The 25,548-nt window shown below is 42.7% G+C and overlaps 1 long non-coding RNA gene across 1 annotated transcript; it reads right to left on the bottom strand.

The window, feature by feature from the left end:
* Window positions 1-193: 193 nt before the first annotated feature.
* Window positions 194-25,548, bottom strand: LOC144892590 (uncharacterized). The gene is made up of 4 exons (XR_013623787.1): window positions 25,453-25,548; window positions 21,973-22,139; window positions 11,109-11,188; window positions 194-1,310 (listed from the first exon to the last, which is right to left on the bottom strand). It is a non-coding gene; the product is annotated as an uncharacterized LOC144892590 (long non-coding RNA).

Raw genomic sequence — 25,548 nt, 5'->3', positions numbered from 1 at the left:
TGGGTTCGAATCTCGGTCGATCGCCGAATTAATGCCAGGGGGGTTGACTCAGCCTGTCATCCTTCCGAGGTCGGCTAATTGAGTACCAGTTCACTGGTAATTATTCCCTGTTTGTGGACATGGACATGGACACTTGTGACTCATTTTTGTGGAGGGTTGCACCTGGTACATGGAGATAAAGCAGGCAATGACGACAATTTTCAGAGGTGTTTTAATAAATAAGAACTGTTCACTGTGATATGCATATACTTATAGTAAAGCTTTATCAAACATTTATAGAATAGTATGAGTAAGTACATCTTAAAACAAATAAAATTTTAACCTCATTATCAAGATATTCGATATATAAATCAATGTTTACTTGGTTGATGGAACAAGTTGAAAACGTGGTTGTGCAAGGGATGTGTATTAGAAGGTTTTATATAGATTGACAAAAAAAAACCATAGCTCCCAGTTCAGGGTGGTGGGATGACCCAATTCTCTAAATATGTATGACATGGGGGCATCACATGTTCTGAAATACCCCAAATGTGGGTGAATTAACATAACTCCATAACAACTGGTTCTTTGCTTATTCTGTAAACTTAGACCTCAAACGACCATTGTTGATGGATGCAACAAGCCGCTTTCTAAAGTGTTTACTATAATTCACAGACCAGTGTTTGTGTGTATGTGTGATGTTTTTGTCATGCTACTCCTACAGTTCTGGCCTGATTACATCCAGACTTGCTATGTAGGATCAGCATGATCCCAGTTAGTGTAATAGCGTTGTTTTTGTCTTTGCAAGTGCAAAGGGGGATGCCAATTCTCTATGTAAATGTGTATCGTTTAGCGCCACCTCCAGGTGGGAGAGGGTACTACAAGTTCCACCATTTACAGTACAGTATTCCTGTCCCCACGTTTTCCAGATCAGTGTGGTGTTTTGAATTAAGCAGTAGGCATTTTTTTGCTTCATGCACACAACCCAAGCTTTAAAAAATTTATTTTTGGGGGCAATTGAGGGGTCAGTTAATTGCCTATACACTGCCCAGGTAAAGATTATATGTCAAAAGAACGTGTTGCATGCTTTGAACAAGGTCGTCCATAGGGTTAGGGTACTCTGCTCGTCAGAGACAAATCGTTGAACAGAAACTTTTTGTGAATACAATGAGTTTATCACGACACAGCGACTCCTCACAACATAATGTATATATATTCAGGACAGTGTAGTGATAACACAGCCATGGACCTCCACCAAGTGAAAATGCACAAATTTCTTGTGCGAAGATTTACAGGTCGAAATTGTAGTTGTCAACACCAGCTTTGGTACGCTGCAAGTAAAAAGAAATGAAAAACAATGTAAACATTAATGATGCTTTTGCTATCATTGATTTCAAATCCTTGTGTTAGCTTCGCAGATGTGGTTGGGTTAAAAGTGCAAAAGGGTCCTGAGTTCAAAGCTCCATGTCTCAAATTTTTTTTTTCTTCCACAACCTGTAACAATTTTACGTGTTGGCCTCATGGTTAGGGTGGCGGGCTTGGGAGCCTAAGGTCCTGAGTTCGAATCCCATTGAATTAACGCCAGGTGGGGTTGACAGCCTGTCATCCTTCCGAGGTCGGCAAAATGAGTACCAGATAACTAGTTATAGAGGCACTGCATCAGCGGCAGACGTGCCCACAGAAAAATGATGCAACCAGCATCCGGGTGGCTGCACACGAACCACCACCACTTAAACACTGTAGAACACAAATCCCCTACTTTTCACTTTCAAAAACCTTTAGTTTAGCAGTATTTAGACAGAATATTACAGCATTTTACATCACAATTTGCTCTTTGCAGGCCCGGCCCATGTCTTTTTTCTTTTCTTCTGAAGACTGCGCAGGGTAAGGTGTTCCTTGAACTCAATAGTTGGTCTTGCCTCGATAGAGTAGCGAGACAATTGTATCGCCGGTGTGTGTGTCAATGTCTATATTTCCACTTTATTTTTTTTTTCTCTGCAACCATTTGTCCGCTCGATGGAGAATATTTATTGCTAACTCTGCCATCTAGGATCACGTGGCATGGCAACCATGTTGGATTGAAGGAAAAAAATTGAAACTTGGCAGATGTCATAAAGTCCCCATGGGATATATAGGATGATGTCGGTGAAGTGGTATTCCAGCCATAATTGGTTGAATCAAAATAAAATCCTTATCTGAAAATTCATATACAGGGTGAGTCAAAAGTAGCGGCCGATTTCTGTTTTTTCGGCTGTCAGATTCTTTCTAGGATGTCATGTTAATAATCGTCTTGCAGATTATTAATTTTCTTAATTTATTTATTTTTGTTTGTTTGTTTTGCAGGTTATTGCTGAGAGTTTGGAAAGTTACTGAAGTTGTACCAAATTGAACCATGAATTACCTTTCAATGAATCAACGCATTGCGGCCGTGAAACATTACTACAAATGTAATGAACAACCAACGATGGCGGCACGCCGTTTGGCACAGGAATTCGATATTAAACCCACCCCAGGGAAGAAACATACGATTGATTGTCGAGAAATTTGAAGCAACAGGGTCGGTAGCCACTGCAAAGAAGTCCGGTCGTCCAAAAACGGCAACGAATGTAGCTAAGGGTTTCCCCCGTAATAATTTTCCCCCGAATAAATGGTTAGATAAACATGTCATTCATTTATTTATACCTTCTTGTACACTGCAATACAAATGGCAAACAAACAATCAACTGACAGAAATATATATATATATATATATATTGTTACGGTACCCGACGTCGGCCTATGGTTCCCCTTCGAGGGGGGATTAAGCCCCTCGTCTGTTACTGACCGACGTGGTCCCGGGGGTATGACGCCACGCCCGGTCGGCACTGGATAGGGTTTTAGGCCCACAAGTCCTATGACCTAAATACCAGTGCTTCCCGGTACGCGAAGGAACACCCCCCCGCTCACGGCCGCAGCGTAATGGATGTTGTGCCGAGCGAAGCGAACCGCGGCGTGAGCCGTTTACCAAGACTAGACCCGATCCTGAAACGTTGGCCAAATCGTGCCACAGATATTCAATGAGGGAAAAGACAATGACACGGATGTGAAGAAGAGGAAGACGAAGGCAAAAAGGTTTGAACTACGACTATTATTTATTACTATTTACAGGACCAAAAGAAACCAAGGAAGAAGGAAAGATAATAAAATAATGACAGAAGGAATCAAGGAGACACAGTGAAATGCTAGCTTATCTACACAGGCTTAACTTATACCCCAAGACAGAACAAACAAAGACGGACTCACACGAATGGGGAATTTGCAGGCAGGAATGATTGGAAGGAGGAATGGGAAGGTTCAGCTGGGGCAGATGGTTCGGGCTTGATCCCGCACGGGACGTCGGGCTGGACCTCGACGGCCACCGATGCCACCGCAATCTGGCTCCCGCTGGGTAACGGGTCGAAGCTGCCTGGTGGAGCCAAAACTGCTTGTGGGGCCAACTTCTTAACGGGCGCAACTCTCCGTGGGGATCCCTTCCTCTGCCTTTACCAAGCTCGTCTGGACTCTTCTCTCAAATGCAACCACCTTCGACTCCTTGCGCAAACGCAACCACCTTCGACTCCTTGCTCAAACGCAACCACCTTCGACTCCTTCCTCAACTCCTAGGCTTCCGCGCGCGCTTATATCGCCCTCGGGCAATCAAGCCGCCGGCCTCCAGGACACGCCCATTGGTGAGGTCGCCTCGGCCCTGATTGGTGGGCACGGGCTCTCTGGCTCCACCCTTGATGACGATCGGCGGGCCACGCCCTGGATTCGGCGGCTCCTCCCCCTTCTTCTCAGAGCCCACCTCGTGGCTAATGGAGTCGCGGTGAAAACCGCCCAGCAGCTGCGGCGAATGCAGTTGGCAATCGAGGCTTTGGGAATGGGGCTTTGGGAATAAAAGGGGATCTATCTATTTGAATTCGGTGCAATGGAGTGTCAATTAATGGAAGACAAAGCCTTAGCCTAATACACAGAATAAGGAAATAACTACCAACAAGCAGGGAATCTATGATTGGCTAAACGTGATTGTATATGGCCTAACTATGGGACGCCCTTTGACCTTTATACACAACAACTGGAGGAAGGAGGGTCCACAATAAAACAATTTAAAAAAAACACAATTCTCATATCCACAACAATATAAACAGAAATCGGGTGCTACTTTTGATACCCTGTATTTGATCTATGACTGAAGTGAGTGAAGAATTAAATTTATGACAATCGGTCACGTGGTCCAGTGGCCATATCAGATTGAAAATAAAAAAGGAAAAAATTGTTCCTCCAGAACTGCTTAACAGATCAATGTGAAACTTTATCCATATGATCGACCAGCCATGGATAATGTAGTTTGAATTGTTTATGCCTCTGCCGACAGAGTCGCCGGAGGCATGTTTTCAGGTTGTCCGTCCGGCTGTCTGTCCATCTGTCCGTCCGTGATAGGTTTTCGTTACCACGATAACTTGAGAATGGTTGAAGGGATCTTAGTCAAACTTGGTGCAGGTATGTATAATGAGGTAAAGATGAACTGATTAGATTTTGGGGTCACGTGCTCAAAGGCCAAAAGTCAGAGTTCATGTTAGGTTAAAAACCCTGTTACCATGATAACTTGTGAACCAGTGATGGGATTCTGACCAAATTTGGTACACATGTAGAATGATGGAAAGATGAACTGATTATATTTTGGGGTCAAGAGGTCAAAGGTCAAAGTCTATCATAGGTCTAACTTGAGAACGGCTGAAGTAATCTAATTCAAACTTGGTAGAGGTATGTATAATGATGTAAAGATTAACTGATTATATTTTAGGGGCAAAGTTCAAAGGTCAAAGGTCAAATTCTGTTATAGGTCTCTAACTTGAGAATGGCTGAAGTGATGTAATTCAAACTTGGTGAACATAAATATAATGATGTAAAGATTAACTGATTAGATGTTGGGGTCCTGAGGTCAATGGTCAAAGGTCATGTCAGGTAAGAATGTGATAACGTGTGAACAGCTGAAGGGATTTCACTTAAAACTTGGTACAGGTACACTACCGGTCAAAAGTTTTATAACACCTCAATTTTTCCAGTTTTTATTGAAATTTAAGCAATTCAAGTCAAGTGAATAACCTGAAATTGTACAAAGGTAAGCAGTAAACTGCTCGAGGTTTAAAAAAAAGTTTAGTTTAGCAAAAACGGGAAAATAATGCAAATTGCACAGTTATGTTGTAAAAAAAGGCCTTCTTCAGGGAACAAGTAATGGGTTAACAACTCACAGCTGTTCCGCAACAACGCAAGTAAATTAAGCCTTGAAAGTTGATGCAAACAATTCCTACAGGTGTCCCAACCTCTGCTGATTACTTGCTTAGAAACCCCCTGTCTGTATAAAAGCAGTATTGGAACAGACTGTTATTACACCCTCTGAAGCATTATTTGGACAATATTGCACTGCAGGAAGTAGTATATTGGAAACTGGAGGAAACTCGAGGGAGCGGAAGACAAGATGGGGAGAGAAGGGGAAGCACACAAACACAACATTTGAGAGCAGGGAGATGTTCTGGAGGGATAGGGCTTAGGGGGAGGAGGCGTGGGAAGGGAGGTGGGGGGGGGGGGGGGTGGGAGAAGTATAAAACACAAGGACACCAAGGACTTCCAGGACAGAAGTTGGTATTTCAAAAAAGTGGATTTGGGGTGAAATTAGCGGGGGTAGAAAAGATCAAGGTTTTGGATGGGGGAAGATAAGAGATGGTGGTGAACAGCTGTTTTAAAGACCTGGAGGGAGGAGAGGGATTGAAGAGAGTGAGGGAGTTTGTTCCAGAGGCGGGAGAAAAGAGGAATGAAGGAGTGAAGGTGAGCAGAGAGTCTTGATTTTGGCAGTTTAACCATAAGAGGGTTGCAGGCAGATCTTGTGCGACCTGCAGGAATATTTGGGGGACAGAGCCCAGAGAGAGCTGGGGGGGGGGGGGGTGTGGGGGAAAGGCCAGAGAGGAGTCGGTAGAAGACGGAAAGACCACCAACCTGCCTGCGGTGAGTGAGTGAAAGGCCCTCGGAGTTAGCTTTATCGCGGGAGATTCCAATGATCCTGAACGCTTTGGTTTCAACCGTGAAGACGAGCTTGGTGTGAGGCAGGAGCACCAGCCCAGAGGGGAGAGCAGTATTCCATTGAGCTGCGGATGAAAGCCTTGTATGTGGTGAGGAGCTCAGGTGTGCCAAGGAAGGACTTCGCACGACGGAGGATGCCCAGTCGGCGACTGGCTTTGGAGGCCAGATTTGAAATGTGGTTTTCCCAGGAAAGATCATGGCAGATAGTGAGACCCAAAAGCTTGAGTGACAGATCTTCTTGGAGAGGATTATTCAGAAAGTGGATGGGAGGGTTGTCCAGTCGGTCTTTTCGGAGAGACATCGTAAGAGTGTGAGATTTGTCAGGATTGAAAGACATGTTCCACTTGTTTGCCCAGTCTGTGATTTTGTCCAGGTCTGTAGAGAGTGAAGAGGCTGCAGACTGCCGATCTGAGGGATGAGGAATGGAGCGACAGAGAGTAGAGTCATCAGCAAAGAGATAGAGAGGATTTTCAAGAGAGTCAGAGAGATCATTGATGAAGACCAGAAAAAGCACAGGGCCCAGAACATTGCCTTGGGGAACTCAAATCTTTGGTTCATCACGCAGGGTTTTTGTACGCCGTCGAATAGGCGAAAGGATGGTTCCTCAGTGTGTGACACCAACTGTCAAACATGGAGGAGGAAGCGTGCTTGTCTGGGGCTCTTTTGCTGGATCCAGAGTCGGCGTCTTGCACAGAGTGACTGGCACCCTGAACCAAAAGGGCTACCACAGCATTTTGCAGCGCCATGCAATACCCTCTGGTATATGCCTAGTCGGTCAGGGGTTCATCCTACAGCAAGATAATGACCCTAAACACACCTCCAGGCTATGTCAAAACTACCTTCGAGGAAAAGAACAAGATGGTAGGCTTCAAATCATGGAATGGCCAGCACAGTCTCCAGAGTTAAACCCCATCGAGCTGGTTTGGGATGAACTGGACAGAAGGGTGAAAGCAAAGCAACCGACAAGTGCAACACATTTGTGGGAACTTCTGCAACAGTGTTGGGAAGAACTTCCCGAACAATATTTGATTTCCATTGTGGAAAGAATGCCACGAGTGTGTTCGGCGATTATATCTGCAAAAGGTGGCGACTTTGCTGAGTCAAAAATTTAAATTAAATTTTGTTAAACAAAATGATTCGATGATTTATTTTTTATCTCCAATTGTTTATTTGTTCTATGCTTAATCTCAGAGTACATTGAGACATTAAACTGCGTAAATTTCAATAAAAACTGGAAAAATTGAGGTGTTCTAAAACTTTTGACCGGTCGTGTATGTATCATGATGCAAACATGAACTTATTAAATTTTGGGGCCAAGAGGTCAAAGGTCAGAGGTCATGTCAGGTAAAAATGTGATAACTTGAGAACAGCTGAATGGATTTAAAGCAAACCTGGGACAACTCGTTATTGTTTCCTCTTAATTCATTCAATTTAGCCTCAATGTGAACAAAAGTGATTGTTAAATATCCTCTAAGTGTGGTAATCTTCATCCTGATGAAGCAGCACTTGAATGGAAGGAAGGAAGGAATAATCAGTAAAGTTACGGATAATGGCAATGTATGTGACATAATACGGTGCGGCATGCATACGGGTATATGGGTCATAAAGCATTGGGTCATAATAGTAGTGTGTACAGTTAACCATGGTATTTTTGTTCAGAATGAGCACACGAGGTGAGACAATGCGCTCTTCCGAGTGCCGTTCTAGTTACCCAATGGCTCTGCGCGAGGGACGGGGCTTTGCAAACACTTCTGTGCATTGCCCATCTGTCTGGGCTGTAACGTTTTTTTACAATTTGAGCTTTTTTCATGAAATTTTAAACAATGCTTCATTATGAGAATGTGGAGAAGACTAATAATTTGGTCTAAAGTCATTGGCATATAAAATCATCAGTTTTCATCCAATTGATCTGATATTTTATGAATTTGCATATTGATTCACCAATTAAAAGTTAAAAGCCGATTTTTTTTTTAGATCAAAAGGTCAAAGGTCATGGTTACATAAAATCGACAATTTTCACCCGATTGACCTGAAATTTTAATAATTTGTATATTGGGTCACTGAATTGGTTCACCAATCAAAAGTAAGAAGCCTATGGATTTGTTTTTAAATTTAAATGGTCAAAGGTCAAAGTTGTATAAATTTGTCAATTTTAATCTGATTGATTTTGAGCATTTAAACAGGGTTTGCATATTGAGTCACTGAAGCCAATTGCTTTTGAGGGCAAGAGGTCAAGGTCACCTAAAACGGTCAATTTTTTTAAAAGTTTTTTTCGTCATGATTAGCATATGGAAGAAGTGGATTACACAAACTGACTTTGCATTTTCAGATGCTTTCGACTTTATTTTATTTTACCAATGGGAAAACACCATTTTTACCAGTGTTTTTGGGAAGTTTGAATTGTTATTAATTTAAATATTATTCTTTTCAGTTGATTTTCAGTTGATCATATCATACAGGTGATGCTAAGAGAAAGCTATAAATTCATCAACTTGAATAGTCTGCAGAACAAAAGGTATTGGAAAGGTACAAATTTGTACTTGCAGCTTTCAAATACTTTTTCTGATTGTAGTTTTTAACTTTTTCATACCTCGGGACTAGAAAGCGACAAATATGTACCTTTCTATTATCTTGCCTGGTTATATTATCTCACTATATATGTACATATATAAATATATATATATATATATATATATATATATATATATATATAAATATATATATATATATATATATATATATATATATATATATATATATACATATATACAGGTATATATATGTTGTTGCGGATCGCCCGAAGCCCATTCCCGTTACAAAGGGGGGATTAAACCCCTTCCCCCCCCCACCCCCCCGGGTCTTTGTGTCCACGAGGCCGAATCACCACTTCCGGAGCAAGCGTGAAAAAGGGTATCGGGTCAACATCGCACGTACCTTTAACCCACCCTGCTACGAAAGCGGGGACCGAACCCCACACAAGGCACGCTTAATCGAGTACGCCCGAGCGGTATGCGTATCACGTGACTCGTGCCGTTACTTTTATGGAACCCGATTCGAGCGGTTCTAGTCGTACCATGCGAGGCCAATCAATGGAAGGGACGGGAACGGTCAAATAAGAGGAATAACGCCATTTATTATTTACGTACAATGATTCACAGAAGGAAAGGGGACACAGAGCAGAAGCTTAATCAATCTTAACTTATCCCCAGACACAGGGCCCACTCACGCACACGGAGAGAAGAAAAGAAGAAGTCCGCGCACCAAACGCGCTTTGCCGTCGGTCGCTCCGGGGCAGCTCGCCCGGCGTGGCTCTCTGGCGGTCACGGCACATATGCAGGCGAAGGCAGGCAGGAGGAGATCGCGCGTCTGTGGCCCGGCACGGGTCGTCCTCTCAAGCGCACGATTAATACAGTGCAGAGTGCAGGGCACAGGGCACGGGGCAAGTTCGTGTACAATCACGATAACCAACAATTCAATGCACTCGTTCTGCGGCGCGTTCTCAAGCTCAACTCAACTCCACTCACTCTCACAGGGGATCCGACTCAACTGAACTGACGCGCAAGTCATCTGAGGTGGGGGGGCTCGGAGCAGGGTTTTATGGCTCCGCCCCGGCCTTACTCGAATGTTCCAAGCCCCACCTCCCGTTGCCGTGGTTAGCCACTCCCCTCGAGCTCTGATTGGTGGCTCATGCTTACCGGCCACCCCCCCCCCCTGCAGCGCCTCCCTTCGGCCTCACCAGACTTGTTCAGGCCTGTCACGTGGCATGCTTGCGCCAAAAGATCGCCCTACTCATGGGCCTGCTCAACGCAAAACTAACACAGGAAAGGACTACGCTTACATTCACGAAGAAATAACTAAACTATCGCGAGGCTTCATGTTGTGGTGCGTCTACCGACGAGGGGGATTATCCTTTATTCCAAAACCGTAACAATATATACGCAAGTATATATATATATATATATATATATATAAATATATATATATATATATACAGCAATACCCCGGCCTACGTCATTAATTGGTTCCATAAGCCGTGACGTAACTCGGTTTTTGACGTAAACCGGGCATAATGCCTTAAAAATGCCTTAAAATGAAGACGTAGCTTCGGAAAATGAAAAGCGCTTTTTCAGTGACATATGCGAGAATACGTTCCCCATCATGAATGATGATCGATACCGTCGACCGTGGCAGCCCTAAGTCATGCGCTATCACCGACACTTTTTCACCTTTTTCATACCTTTTAATCAGATTTAACTTATCTTCCATCATAACTACATTACGCTTGGAAACACCAGCACTATCCTTCTTAGGACCCATGGCTAACACAGACACAGTAAAGGAATAATCACAAAAATAACAGCGGAAGGCAAAGCAAGCACGCGACCACAGCACAGGACAAAATGCATATGGCGTCGCCTTTGTTTTGAATGAGAACCAGCAGCTACGCGTACGTATACTGTACTTACATTTTAAAATATTTTTAATGTGCTTTTTATTGTATTTTAACTTGTTTTTTTAGCTTCTTTTATTGTTAATTTTTATGTACTATTTTATTTATTTTAAATATATTTTTAAGGAAAAATTAATTTTTTTCACGTCCTCCTATTATGATGTAGGAGTGACGTAAAGTCGCACATAATGACGTTCGCTGAACTGAAATTTACTCTAGATGAGTGGCGTAAAGTCGGATTTGACGTAGGTCGAAATGGTGTAAAACGGGGTATTGCTGTATATATATATATATATATATATATATATATATATATATATATATATATACACACAAATATATATTTTTAGCTTACTCCATGCTCGGGGTACACATACAATTCTCTGTGGGGGGGGGGGGGGGGGGTGGGGGGGGGGTAACATATCTGGTTGTTCTGCTTTTGTTTTCCTTGTGTAGCCCCCACCTCGAGTGGCCTTCTGGTTTTGTGGCCGGCAATATCCCATTAAAAAATAGTAATAATTCCAAAAAGGAAAAGTATATACACATTTGGTTATCTCTATATTCACGTAAATGCTTTGCCTACCCTGTGAGACTTTTTACAGCAACAGCAGCAGCAGCAGCCTCTCAAGCACATGGGCAAAATAATCAGAAGGAGCACAGTTCCTGCAAACAAACACCACCGGTAATCGATTATGGGTTAGTTTAATTCATATTTCTGAATCAAATACATTTATTTTCTTGTCAATCAGTTGCCACCACTGTGATGTCAATTATATAGATATGACAAATGCTGACAAATTATATATAGATATGTCAACTATAAAATACAAACTGCTGTTTGCATGAGTTAGAGTAAACTTTTACTCTGCATCTCCTGCCTTAAAATGCGGAAACTCCCAGCACTCAAAATGGTCGAGCTGAGACCTTCACTGGGGAGTTGTGGCCTGTTCTAAGGATGAGATGCCTGGTGTCACCACTGTTATAACTTGAAGATATAGCATAATCATGAAACAAATGTCATGGATCAGAGGAGATGAAGAAGAACAAAATATTTACAGTTTAAAGCAGACTCAACTTCTATCGTGACAACAAGCAGCAATGTTGCTTGTGTTAGGGAATTTATATTCTGAAACATTATTCAGCTGGGGCCAAGTGAAGTGTGGTCGAGGCCGTTTATTCCTAGTATAAAGTCTGGTGTTGGCTTCACGGTTAAGATGGCTTGCTTGAGATTTTATAAGATCCTGAGTTTGAGCCCCTTTCATATTATTGAATTAATACCAGGTGAGTCGATTCAGCAAAATGAGTACAACATGACTGGTTATAGAGAGGCATTGCAACAGTGGCAGCAGTGCCCTGAGAGAATGATGCAACCAGCAGCCACAGGCTGCACACAAACCTCCATTCCTGGTAGGTGAAACACCCTGCAACTCATGCCTGCAGAAAACGGATTTTTTGGAACGGTGGCCGCATTTCCACCAATCATCACATAACCTTGTCTTAAAAACATATCCATGGGGAGGCGCATTTGTTGAAAGTTAAGTATCAATTGCTCAAGTGGTTGCAGAGAAAAAAACTAATTTTAAAATGAATAAAAGTGAAAAAGTGAGAGCTTCGGCTGATGTTCCACAATATAGTCAAGGATGCTTGTCGATGCCGATTACTAGTATCTTATACATAAAGCTCATTCTAACCACTGACTCACTCACTGACTGACTGATATTAATGTTCGGTACCTTCCTGGTGTCATAGAAAGCTGAAATTTGGTGTGGCGATGGATATTAAAGCCAATGCACCAGGAAAATCCATAGAACCGTCGGAAAGCATCAGTAAATGTAAAATTTGAAGTAAAAAAAAACAACCCTCGTGCATTGTGCATTGGCCTCGTCCTGGAGGTGGGGTTGCTATCTTTATAAAAAACTCTCTTCCTCACTCGCCCTCCACTGCCCTCTCTCCACCTCACCCCCAGGAATACCTTTGGCTACGGCTTCCCCTTCGCTCCCACCTTTTGTTCATATGTGTGTTGTACCGTCCACCAAACAGCGATGACTCCATCTACATCTCACTGTCTGATAATATGGACCAACTTCTATCTACCCATCCCAACTCTCTCTTCCTCATATGTGGTGATTTCAATTGTCACCATGCCAGTTGGCTGGGTGTGGGTTCCTCTCTCACCAGTCATGGCACCTCAGCAAAGGACTTCTGCGACTCACTGGGACTGACACAATCTGTCAATTTCCCGACCCGGATCTCAGTCAACGGAGCATCTTCTCTTCTGGATTTGGTTATGACAAACTTCCCTGAAAATGTCTGCTGCTCTTCTTCTGCTCCAATCGGCTCATCTGATCATGTGCTTGTCAAAGTGGACATCTCTCTGACCATTCTCAGATAGCCTCCTCAGCGTCGACGAGTCTGGCATTTCACTCAGGCCAACTGGCACGGTCTTCAAGCAGCCATCAATCATCTGGACTGGTCTCCCATCTCTACCGCCTCTGACATCAACTCATCCTGGGAATTCTTTCAAAGTAAATTGCTCTCTCTCATGCACAGATTTATACCATCTCGTCTTCAGTTGTCATACCCTTCCTCCCGTCCATGGTACACGGAATCTTGTGGTGAGGCTGTTGCCCAGAAACAACTTGCCTTCGTCTCCTGGAAAGCAAATCCAACGGAAGGAAATCTCATTTCCTTTCACAAAGCCCGAAACAAGTGTGTGTCCACCCTCAGGAGAGCCAGGAAACAATATATCTCCGTTCTCAAGACCGAACTCTCTTATCTGTCTCCCTCTTCCAAATCCTGGTGGCGTCTGGTCAAATCCGTTTCTGGTGTTTGTTCCCCCTCCATCCCCTCCCTTACCTCAAACGGCTACACAGCTGACTCCGCACGTGAAAAAGCTGAATGCCTCAACTCTGTGTTTGCCTCTAAATCTTGTGTCCCAAACCCATCCCTCTCTGTACCCACCATACCCAGTCGTACCCTGCTGCTCCTGGACTCCGTGTCCTTTCCTCCTGACAAGGTGGAAAAGTTTCTGTCAACCCTCGACTCTGATTCTGCAACTGGACCCGATGGCATCAGCCCACGGGTCCTAAAATCCTGCTCTGCTGCTCTATCTCACCCTCTCTCTGTTCTCTTCACCCTCTCTTTTGCTCAAGGTCAACTGCCATCTGCTTGGAAATCAGCCAACATCACCGCTTTGCACAAAAAAGGTGCAAAAACAGATCCCAGCAACTACAGACCAATCAGCCTTCTCCCAATTATCAGCAAAGTCATGGAATCCATCATTGCTTCAGATATGAAATCTTTCCTCTTCTCCAATGGCTTGATCTCTGATCATCAATTTGGTTTCAGACCAGGTCACTCTACTCTGGACATGCTGCTTCTGCTTTCTCAACAATGGATGGAGGTCCTCAACGCCAAACAGGAAATTAGAGCTGTCTCCCTTGACATTTCACGTGCCTTCGATACAGTCTGGCACCCTGCTCTGCTCACCAAACTCTCCTCCTTTGGTATCCATGGAAATCTCCACGCATGGCTGGCGGACTTCCTCTCTGGTCGTAGTCAACGTGTGGCCCTGAATGGGTTTCTCTCATCTCCTCTTCCTGTTCAGGCTGGAGTTCCCCAAGGTAGTGTTCTGGGCCCTGTGCTTTTTCTGGTCTTCATCAATGATCTCTCTGACTCTCTTGAAAATCCTCTCTATCTCTTTGCTGACGACTCTACTCTCTGTCGCTCCATACCTCATCCCTCAGATTGGCAGTCTGCAGCCTCCTCACTCTCTGCAGACCTGGATAAAATCACAGACTGGTCAAACAAGTGGAACATGTCTTTCAATCCTGACAAATCTCACACTCTTACAATGTCTCTCCGAAAGGACCGACTGGACAACCCTCCCATCTACTTTCTCAACAATCCTCTCCAAGAAGTTCTGTCGCTCAAGCTTTTGGGTCTCACTATCTGCCATGATCTTTCTTGGGAAAACCACATTTCCAAGCTGGCCTCCAAAGCCAGTCGCCGACTGGGCATCCTCCGTCGTGCGAAGTCCTTCCTTGGCACACCTGAGCTCCTCACCACATACAAGGCTTTCATCCGCAGCTCAATGGAATACTGTTCCCCCCTCTGGGCTGGTGCTCCTGCCTCACACCTTGCTCGGCTTCACGCTGTTGAGGCCAAAGCTTTCAGAATCATTGTAATCTCCTGTGATGTAGGCAACACCGAGGGCCTTTCACTCACTCACCGCAGGCAGGTTGGTGGTCTTTCTGTCTTCTACCGACTCCTCTCCGGCCTTGCTCCCCCAGCTCTCTCTGTGCTCTGTCCCCCCAATATTCCTTCAGGTCGCACAAGATCTGCCTGCAACCCTCTTATGGTTAAACTGCCAAAGTCTAGGCTCTCTGCTCCCCTTTTCTCCCGCCTCTGGAACAAACTCCCCCACTCCCTTCAATCCCACTCCTCCCTCCAGGTCTTTAAAACAGTTGTTCACCACCATCTCTTATCTTCCCCCATCGAAAACCTTGATCTTTTCTACCCCCGGTAATTCACCCCAGAGTCCTTGCAGTGTTCATATATTTTATTCCTCTCCCACCTCCCCCCAAGTCCTCCCGATGTCCCTGCTCTCAAATGTTGTGTTTGTGTCCTTCCCCCTCTTCCCCCTCTCTTTTGTGTCCTTCCCCCTCTCTCCCCATCTTGTCTGCCGCTCCCCTTGTTTTTTGTGTTTTGTGTGTCGGTTTGTCTTTTTGTGTGATTAATGTTAGCTCTTTCACGAGCCTCGATCTTGTATACAAAAAAAAAACAAAAAAAAAACAACAACCCATAAACGCGTCCATGAAAAAAATTGAAAAATAAAACTCAATCGATATCTACCAGGAGGTCGGTGATGCTTGCCTATAATCAGAAAGCTTCTATTTATTATGTGCCTATGTCTGAAGCACGGTTTGTTATTGCTTGCAATGTGTAAACATACTACACGAGCATTATATATGCATTACCCGAGAAAAAAAAACTATGAAAGTCTTTTAAGCATATTTTGTGTTTGCTTATATTATCAAATTTTCTTGTCATCCACCATGTAAAACACAATGTCAGTTTGTATGTTTGAACAGATGTCTGTCCCCCTTCATAAGGCTAGGATTTAGAGGCCAATCTTTTAACACGAATGTGTGTTCACTATGGTCTATTTTTGAGGATAAAACTAACTCGAAAAACATTTTTCCATAAAAGAGTAATTATGTCTCTTCTATTGGAATTGTAGACAGTGGTTTGCAAACTGAGCCTCAAGGGCGGTGTACAAAAGCGTTTTTCAAAATAACAATAAATACAAGGCGCAGGGAGGTGAAATTTGCTGCACATGATGTGTAACGCGCGCACAGTGAAACGAGTGTTCATTTACGTCCATAGGATGTCTATTAAATAAAAAAAGATATGAGCAAACCTGACATTAGGCCGAGGCTTCAGACATTGGCACGCTCACGAGGCTGCACCATAAAAAAAACTGTTGCAACCCGTCATTTTGACGGCTTTTTACTAGTTATTATATAAATTTCATGGAGGAAAAGCATGTATATATTGCCAAGAATTAGCCTAGTCAAAAAATCTGAAAATGTGCCTTTATAGAATGATTGAGGCATTTTTGAGTAAAAGCAAACAAACCACTTTTTCTGGGGTAGTTTTTCATGCTGAATATGAATCTGTTGTTTGCCAAGCCCAAAAATGCGTAATTAGGTCACTAATCAAGGTCAAAGGTCAATGAGTGCAAAATTCAATTTTTTTGAAAAAATGCTTTATTTTACATCCCCTATCTGTACATTTCAATTATTTTACAATATTTTGTCTAGTAAGGTTGCTAAAGCTTTTCAAAATCTTATTTTTAAAGGAAAACGTGAGGACACATCTATGCTCATTTGCCTTTATCTCTGTAAGGGGCGACAATTAGTTTTTGCGTAATTTGCTTGCAGTTTAACCTCTAAATGCACAATGGGGCAGAGTTTTTATGCTCCTATTGATGGTCTAGAGATAGATTTTATAAAGACAGAATCTAAATGTCACCGGTAAACAACATAGGTCAAAGGTCAATGAGTGCGAAAGTCTTGCAATGACGTAACAGTTACTTGCACTTGAAACCATCCCTTTCACTCAACAGTGAAAGTGGCTTCATCTTTCTGACCCCAATGCATTTGCCATGTTTGTCAAATCATTTCCATTCAGACAGAGCAGGGTGTTCTTCAATAGACCCTTAATGATGAAGAATGAATCTAATAGCCTAGCATAAGCCATCTAGTTCGTACCCTAGGCATCAGGCATTAAACATTTCAGGAGTACAGGTAAGGGTCTTTTTAAGATTGTTAAAAAATGAAATATAAAATCAAATGAAAGTAAAGGAATGCATTCTTCTTTGGTGAGATACATGTACATACAAATGTGTAATGTATGCTTGACATCTCACATCATAGGCAGGCCTACATACATGTACATTTACCTAACAGTAGCAAAAAGACAGGCAGGGCATGGGCATTGACGATGAGTGCCTAATGCATCTACCACTAATGAATTAGTGATATCGGTTAGATGTTTTGTCTTGAAGAAGCTTTACTTTGTGTCTTTGAGAATAAGATTAAAACCCGGGCCAACACTGCCTGCGCTTATTCGATCATTTAAAGGCTGTTGCAGTATATCATACAACGTTGTAGTTTTCATGGTCAGAACATGCGTGCCTGGTGCTTAGTTTGGTTTCTGTTTCTCCCCTCAGGCCAACCATGGAACCTATTGCCAGCCTCAAGCGACAGCGTGAGGATGTGTCGTTTGAACTTTGTATCATTTGTCAGGGAACTAGCCAGGTCAAAGATACGATTTTCAACCAGACAAACCAGGGTATTGCTGCCATCAGAGAGGCGACCGAGCTCCGATGCAAACTTAGACACTATGAATTTCGATCAGCCGTGGACAGGCTTTCGACTCTCTTTGCAGAGCCTCCAGAAAGTCTCCCCAAACTTAAATGGCATAAGCTATGTTACTCTGCATACACACACAAGGGGAAAATAAATGCTAAGCTAGCCAAGGAACAATCGAAAAACGAAAAAGATCCTGAAAGAAAGAGTGTTTCGGCTGAAGCATGTCCGTTTTTACGCAGTAGTACTACTAAGATGAACTGGACATTGTGTATGTTCTGCCAGAACTTTGACAAGAAGCAGAAGACAAGTCGTGTCACAACCTTCAAAATGAGTAATGAAATTACGGAAAAAGCTAAATTTGTATATAACATCTTAGTCCGTACTGCAAATGAGAATGATTTAATCTCAGCTGAGGCATGTTACCATGTTAACTGTCTTAGTAAATTCTTTAGGGATGTCAAAAGGGCGGAAACTGAAAGCAAATCAGCAGACATGGCGATATCATGGTTGTGTCAAGAGCTGCGTCACTCTGCTGAGAAAGTGCACGTATTTGAACTATCTGCAGTGTTCGAGAGGTACAAAGAGTTAGCCAGTGAGTGCGACGGCACAATTCCTACATCGTATCTTAGTAGACTGGGGACTTTTAAAGAAACTTTGTCGAATTGCATTGGGGACATTTATGAATTTCTTGTGCTAAAAAATTTGGCGCCTTCAGAGAAACAAACTTTGCTTCTTCCACGACATTTCAGTCACATACCTCTTTCAGAAATGGTGTGCGGTCAGAACAGTGCAGACTATATTCCCATATTTAGACAACAGGATGATCATTTTCTGTCTTTAGTGCACGTTGCTCTGCAACTCCGCAGTGATATCATGTCACATCCTGCATTCGAAGGTTGCGATGTAAGCGAAAAAGCAGAGTTGGCAAGTGTACCACCATCTGTACTCATGTTTGTGAATATCTTGCTTGGAGGCCAAAGTAGTGTCGATGCTGAGTTTGACGAAAGTGAGATGTCTGAAACTGGTTGGGTGAAGAAGACAAGGGTCCTTAGCATTGGACAAGACATGGTCTATGGTGTATGTGGAGACAAGAAGGCACCGCCTAAACACGTTGGAATGGGTATGACGCTGCACCAGTCAACTCGATCAAAGAAATTAGTTGAGCTATTCCATAATACTGGGCACATAATCAGCTATAACCGGGTTCTTAGGTATGACACTGCCATGGCTGAAAACACTCTGAAAGCGCTTGATCAAGAAACTGGGGCAGTTGTTACCAGCAACCTGGTTTCGGGACGATTTGTGCATTTTTCTGGCGACAATATTGACATCAATGACTCTACCCTAGATGGCAAAAATACATTTCACGCTACTCAGTTAGCTGCCTGGCAGAGGGGGCCATCTGCTGAAAGCGGTCTTGGAGACATCAAACCATCCAATACGTCAACGTTGGATATACCAACAGCAGTTGAAAAGATCCAACAACAGCAGTTTCCGACACCATCAAAGAAGGTCACAGAAGATGCTAAAAAGTTCATTTGCCATATCTACAAGGAACCATCTGAGAACTGTAATCAAGCCCGCATTAAACTGTTCAACAAATGCCATGCAACGGAGACCCTACCTCCATCTAGTGATGCAGCAAAGTTCCACATAGAGCGTGCAAACTACCAAAGTTTCATTTGGAGAGAGGCCAGTAATCCAATGACAGATCTGCCACCGCCGACTGATTGTGGATGGAAACTCGTTGATGACAAGTTGTCACCGGTTCTTACAACTTTACCGTCAATTCCAAAGGGATGCCGAGAACTTACTCAGTGTGGTTGCAAGAAAGGTTGCAGTTCTGATAGTTGCTCTTGTCGGAAGTGGGGGAAACAGTTCTGCACTGAGGCCTGCAAGTGCAATGCCAGTGAAACACCATGTCGAAACAGGCCAAAGTAGGGGGGGGGGGGGGGTCAGAGCTTACACAGTTAAGCTAATTGGCATTCCCCTGGATGGCTCCTCCTTCCAGCCAATCAGTCTGACAGACTGCAATTGATTCAGGATTAATTAAGAATACATGTGATAATGATCAACTGCCTGCACTCCAAACATGTTTGCCATGAAGTGCATTTTGCGCCTTGTGCCATGTAAGTGCACTTTGCGCCTTGTGACCGTTAGCCTTAATTAAGTGGCTAATTAGTCAAATATTGACATTTAGTGTAGAAAACAATCTTGCTATTATATAGGACTCAGGTAAACCACTTCACTGATGGTATTTAAGGCAACAATTCAAGTGAATTAAAACAGTATGTCAAAAAACGAAAAGTTGCTTCATTACGGATATATTCACAAAAATCTGATTTTTTTCCCTTCACAATTCCCTTTACTTTCATAATTGTGAAAAGCTGTAGTAACCTTACCAGAGAAAATACTGTAAAATAATTGAAATGTACAGATAGGTGATGTAAAATAAAACATTTTTTCAAAAATTTTGAATTTTGCACTCATTGACCTTTGACCTTGATTAGTGACCTAATTACGCATTTTTGGGCTTGGCAAACAACAGATTCGTATTCAGCACGAAAAACTACCCCAGAAAAAGTGGTTTGCTTGCTTTTACTCAAAAATGCCTCATGAATTCACGTTTCCCAGAAATTTGACTAGACTAAATACAAAAAGATCCAATTATGATGCAGTGCACAGACCGTTGCGATTGGGAGGGGGTTTGGAGGGAGGGGGGGGGGGGGGAGTTGAGAAAGTTACATGTCGAGTTTGGACCAATTCACGACCCTCCCCAATCAATCTCCAAATTTACACTTTAGTCTGATGATTATTTATTTCAGTGATTATGGGAGGAAATGTCTCATAAGTACAGTGCACTTAACCATTCTGGCTATATATTTTTTATGGGACAAGTTCACCCACCTCTTGCCTTCAAAATTCTGGATATTCCTCTGCAATGCACAAATGTACATCTAGTGCAGTGGTCCCAAACTTTTTTAGTTCACGACTCCAAATTTGAAATCACCTTCACGCGACCAAATGGTACCGTGTGCCAGCACCTACAGTAAAAATAGGACCACGGGTCCTGAAGCTCATCTGGATCAGGAGCAACAGTCACTCAAACCCCCCCACAACACCCCAGAGCCTGATATTTTTAATGCCGGGAATAAAGTTTGGTACATCACGGGTGATGAAGGTCGTGGTCAAGTTTCATCAAAATTGTGTGCGTAGTTTCGGGGAAGAGAGCAAATACCAATTTTGGGGGGTTAACCCCCAGCCACTGTAAACTCCCTTAATGAGCGCAGATTTTGATGCGGTCAATTCACCTTCGTTAGGCATCACACATGAAGTTTGTGGCAAAGTTTCATCAAAATCGTGTGTTTGGTTCTAGCGATAATGACTGAAGTGTTTATAGACTCACTCACTGATTTACTGACATAACTACGACCACAGCTCGATCGCATAAGCTCACCAGACTAAAGTCCAGTTGAGCTACAAATGGTCAGTTGACCTAAGCTAAAAACTGTCTTTTTCTCATCTCGTTTACAGCAAACATTTTTTTCCAAACCAATGTGTATTATTACCTTGTGGCTTGGCCTTGATATAGGCCACTAACACGAAAAACCGATCACATTGTGATACACGCATGGAACCAGGCAGTGACGTTCTCTACTAAATACTATGTACAACCACTCGATTAGTCAACTAGAAATTCAACATGGCGGCCATTGTTTTCAAAATGGCCTCCAAAATTGTTAAAATGTGCCACAAACTTTTTAATATCGAATTTAGGATGTACAATGAATGAGCGTTTTGAGGCAACTTTTCCCCGCTAGAGCGGGGTTAGCCTTGCGGGCCCCATGACAATCATGGTTCCTTGTTCGAGGCAATGTTTTTATGGCCGGATGCCCTTCCTGACGCCAACCCTTGGTCGCCTCTTACGATGCGCAGGGATACGGTGTACCTATTCTAAACCGGGGTACGGTAGTACGATAGTATCAATTCAAAATCACAGAACTGCATATTATCCATAAGAGGTCGTTAAAATTTTCAAATAATCTTAAATTAGGTGAATTCTAAAATTTTAACTATACCTGTTATCGATAATAACTAATAAATAGTTCTTTGATTTTGCATTGATACTATCGTACATCCTAAATTCAATATAAAAATGTTTGTGGCACATTTTAGCAATTTTGGTGGCCATTTTGAAAAAAAAAATTGGCAGCTTGATGAATTACGAGTTGGCTGATCGACTGGATTTAAAGAGTGTCTATATAAGAATGTCACTAATAATATCATTAATGGATGTTACCTGCCGAGCTAGAAAGCTTCAAACTCCCCCTTGGGTTGTTGTCCATAATCCTGACCGAAGTTAACCTGCCTTTTCTCATCTCGTTTTCAGTAAATAACTTTTCCAAACCAACGTATTACCTTCCAAACAATTATGTTCCTACAATGCTTTCTTAATTTTTTGAACAACAAATGGGCCTAAAGCATCTGCTCAACTTTCATTTGATTTATCAACAGTATTGCATAAAACATGGGATTTTCTTGATTCAATGATCATATCCATTGACATACCCACAAAGATGACAAACACTGCCAGTGTGACAGCATCCCATGTGTTCTGCACAGGATTAAAGGATGTGTACTTTCCCAGAGCCATTTGCTGAAGATAGGATAAATCGTTCGTGGACATGGTTTCCAAATGTCTGGGATGCTGGTCGATGCCTCGTGTGGTCGTTCAGCTGCAACAAACACAAAGAAAGAGAATTGCAAAATTAAATCATATTGTCTTGTGCTTATGAATTTACAATTGATATGAGTCAGGAGAATGAAGGGAGCATATTGGGACATTTGAACGAGTTGGAGAGAGTTTTTGAAATTGCTTATGTAAAATGTAAATGGCTCCAAATGAGTCTCCAATACTTTCCAGACTTGTGCCGCACAACAAATCGAAGGAAACCAACTACCACATTCTCTTAAATCTCATTCTTCCCTCCAGGTCTTGAAGACAGGTGTTCAACTCCATCTCGGATCAACACCCATACAAGACCGTAAATCTTTTCTAACCCCGTAGACCCCAACCATAACCCCTCCCTCACCTTCCCCTCCACCACCCTCCTCCCCCACCCAAGCCAAGCCAACATCCTACCAGGTTTAAGTTTTTCCTTCCTGAGAGTTTGCTTATGTATCCGTCTTATCCACCCGTGTGTGTCCTCCACGGCCTCGTTCTTACCTGCATTCCTGATTTCTCCAAGTCTTCCTCTCTTTTGTCCCTCTGGTTACTTACTCCTCAGTCACATTTGCTCTACGGCTAGGATACGGCGACCGTACCCCCCCCCTAAATTGACAGAAACGTGCGGCGGCCGCAGAGTTTCTGAGGTGGCCTCAGGGTGGCCCTAGGGCGTATGGCTATCTTTTACAGGCCGTAGGGGTCGCCGTGGAATTATAGCGCGGAGTTATAACTTTTTTCATTTCTAGGTCGGCCGTAGCAATTCGACAAGCCGTAGCCATGACAACTGTAAGTGCTGTTATACATATGAAAAAGAACTGGTATATATATACCCACTCGTTACCGTCCGTCTAGCCCCACGTTCGCCTTAGGGCCCCCCTGCGGTCGCCTTGCGGGCACCTTGAGGCTACCTTGCGTCTGCCTTGAAAATTCTATGGCCACCGCAGGGACGCCCTAAGGTCACCGTGCGACATCAAATCAAAGACCGTACGGCACCCCCACGTTTTCGGTCTCCACAGTTTCTAAATACCCCGTGCGGCTACCCGAAAAATAAAAACATATGTGACTGCTACATTGTGTGACCGTGGAAATACTGCGGCCGCCCTATAATTGCTAGTGGCCGTAGATTTTTTAGACCCTACGGCCGCCGAGCCAAATGTGACTGAAGCATTACTGTCCATGGTGTGTTCCTCCCGCCCCCCTGTCTTTAACCTTTTCCTTTTGTTATATCAGATCCTGATCTATTCTATGTTCTAGCAGTCTCGTTCCTCCACGAGCCTCGACTTTCTGCACAAAAAATAAAACAAGTACAGATACATTCAAAGTACACCGCCCCCATGTGAAATAAATAAATAAATAACATATCCTCCAGCGCACGTCATTTCCGGGGCAACTTAAGCTCTGGACGATGCCGCAGTGCAGCACATAGAGACGCTAATGGAAGGGAGAGGTGTATAATAATTAATTGATTAATTGCATAATTAAAATAAACAAATTATAATCGTAAAATAATTAATTTCTTAATCAATTGGCTAATATCATACCGAAACCACCAGTTTTCATCCAAAGCTGTAACTTTTTGAAAATTAATTAAATAACTTATTAATCGAATTTTTAAAAATTGATTAATTGATTGATCAATAAATCAAAAATACCCTTTACAGCCAAATCACTTGGTCATTCTCGTGTCCAAATATCAGCTTCCTAGCTCAAAAAGTGCCTGATATATTGCCCAGATGGGAAAGAAAATAAATAAGTACTCAATAAATCGATAATAATTACGTAATTAATAAATTAATTGTTGAATCAAAAAATAAAAAATACCGTTTTTGCCAAAGCGCGTGCTCTCACTATTGTGCCCAAATTTCAGCTTCGTACCTTAAAGGATGGCTGACATATCGCCCGCACAAAGATGAAAAGAAGAAAACAGGAAAAGAAGAAAACAAGAAAACAAAAAAGAGCAATCAGATATTGCAGACCCTCGCCAGGACGTGTTTTTAGTGGTTTTAAAGTCTTTTGTGTGAAAACAAATATGGCGGCCGAACCACTTGACCGATGACGTCATCTTTTTTTTTCTCCACCAATTTATCTCTAAATGATGCTCAATAAATTTCATCTTAATCGGATAAAGTTTTGCACTTGTCGAACTATGACGTCATAATAGAGGCACCGACGACATTAACATTTGTTATTCCACGTGCCAGACGGTTTAGAGACGAATGTGCATACATCTAGGCCATGCTGTCAGCCCTCATAATAAGAGAGGGAAGAAAGGAGAGTTCGTGAAGAACTTGAATCCCGTGTCTTTGCGAACGCGAATGGCATCTGCGTCACAAAACTTGTTTTTCAACTTGGTGGTGTCATCCATTAAAGCCTTAACACAATAAAATGAAACTACCGATTTACTTTTGTCTTTGGAGTAAATGATAACTTTACACATCGTTCATGGAGTTATTCAAACTTTATCAAAATAACAAAACATCCAGTAAGCTTATAAGGGTTGTGCTTGGGATGTCAGCACGCGTGCACACACACACACACACACACACACACACACACACACACACACACACACACACACACAAAATATATACAAACACACACACAAACACAGACACACACACATACAAACACGCACACACACACACACACACACACACACACACACACACACATATACAAACACGCACACACACACAGACACACACACATACATATACAAACACACACATAAACACACACACACACACACACATATACAAACACACACACACACATATACAAACACACATATACAAACACACACACACAAACACAGACACAGACACACACATATACAAACACACACACACACACACACACACACACACACACACACACACACACATACAAACACACACACATACAAACACACACATATACAAACACACACACACACACACACAAATACACACACACACACACACACACAACATATACAAACACACACACACACACACACACACACACACATACAAACACACACACACACACACACACACACACATACAAACACACACACACACACACACACATACAAATACACACACACACACACACACACACACACACATAAACACACACACATAAACCCACACACACACACACAACCAAACAGACATACACACCATACCAGAGTACACACATGACTGACTGCACGTAAACATACTGCACTCTCGGTTTCCAAGAGGCCATAATCTGGAAACATTTCGTACAAACGAAGAGTAATAATAAAGAAAACTGAAACGACATTTGAAAACAACTCTCAACTGAGTTTTCATACTTACAAAGGGAAACACAACGTTCGGAAGTTACTCTGGTCTGAAGGAGGAAGGCAGTATTGCTTTGAGTAGGTGTGTATACATTTACCCTTTGGTATTCGC

This window comes from Myxine glutinosa, chromosome 6 (assembly GCF_964187855.1).
Source record: "Myxine glutinosa chromosome 6, kmMyxGlut1.1, whole genome shotgun sequence".
NCBI lineage: Eukaryota > Metazoa > Chordata > Myxini > Myxiniformes > Myxinidae > Myxine > Myxine glutinosa.
This window is presented reverse-complemented; position numbering and strand designations above follow the sequence as displayed.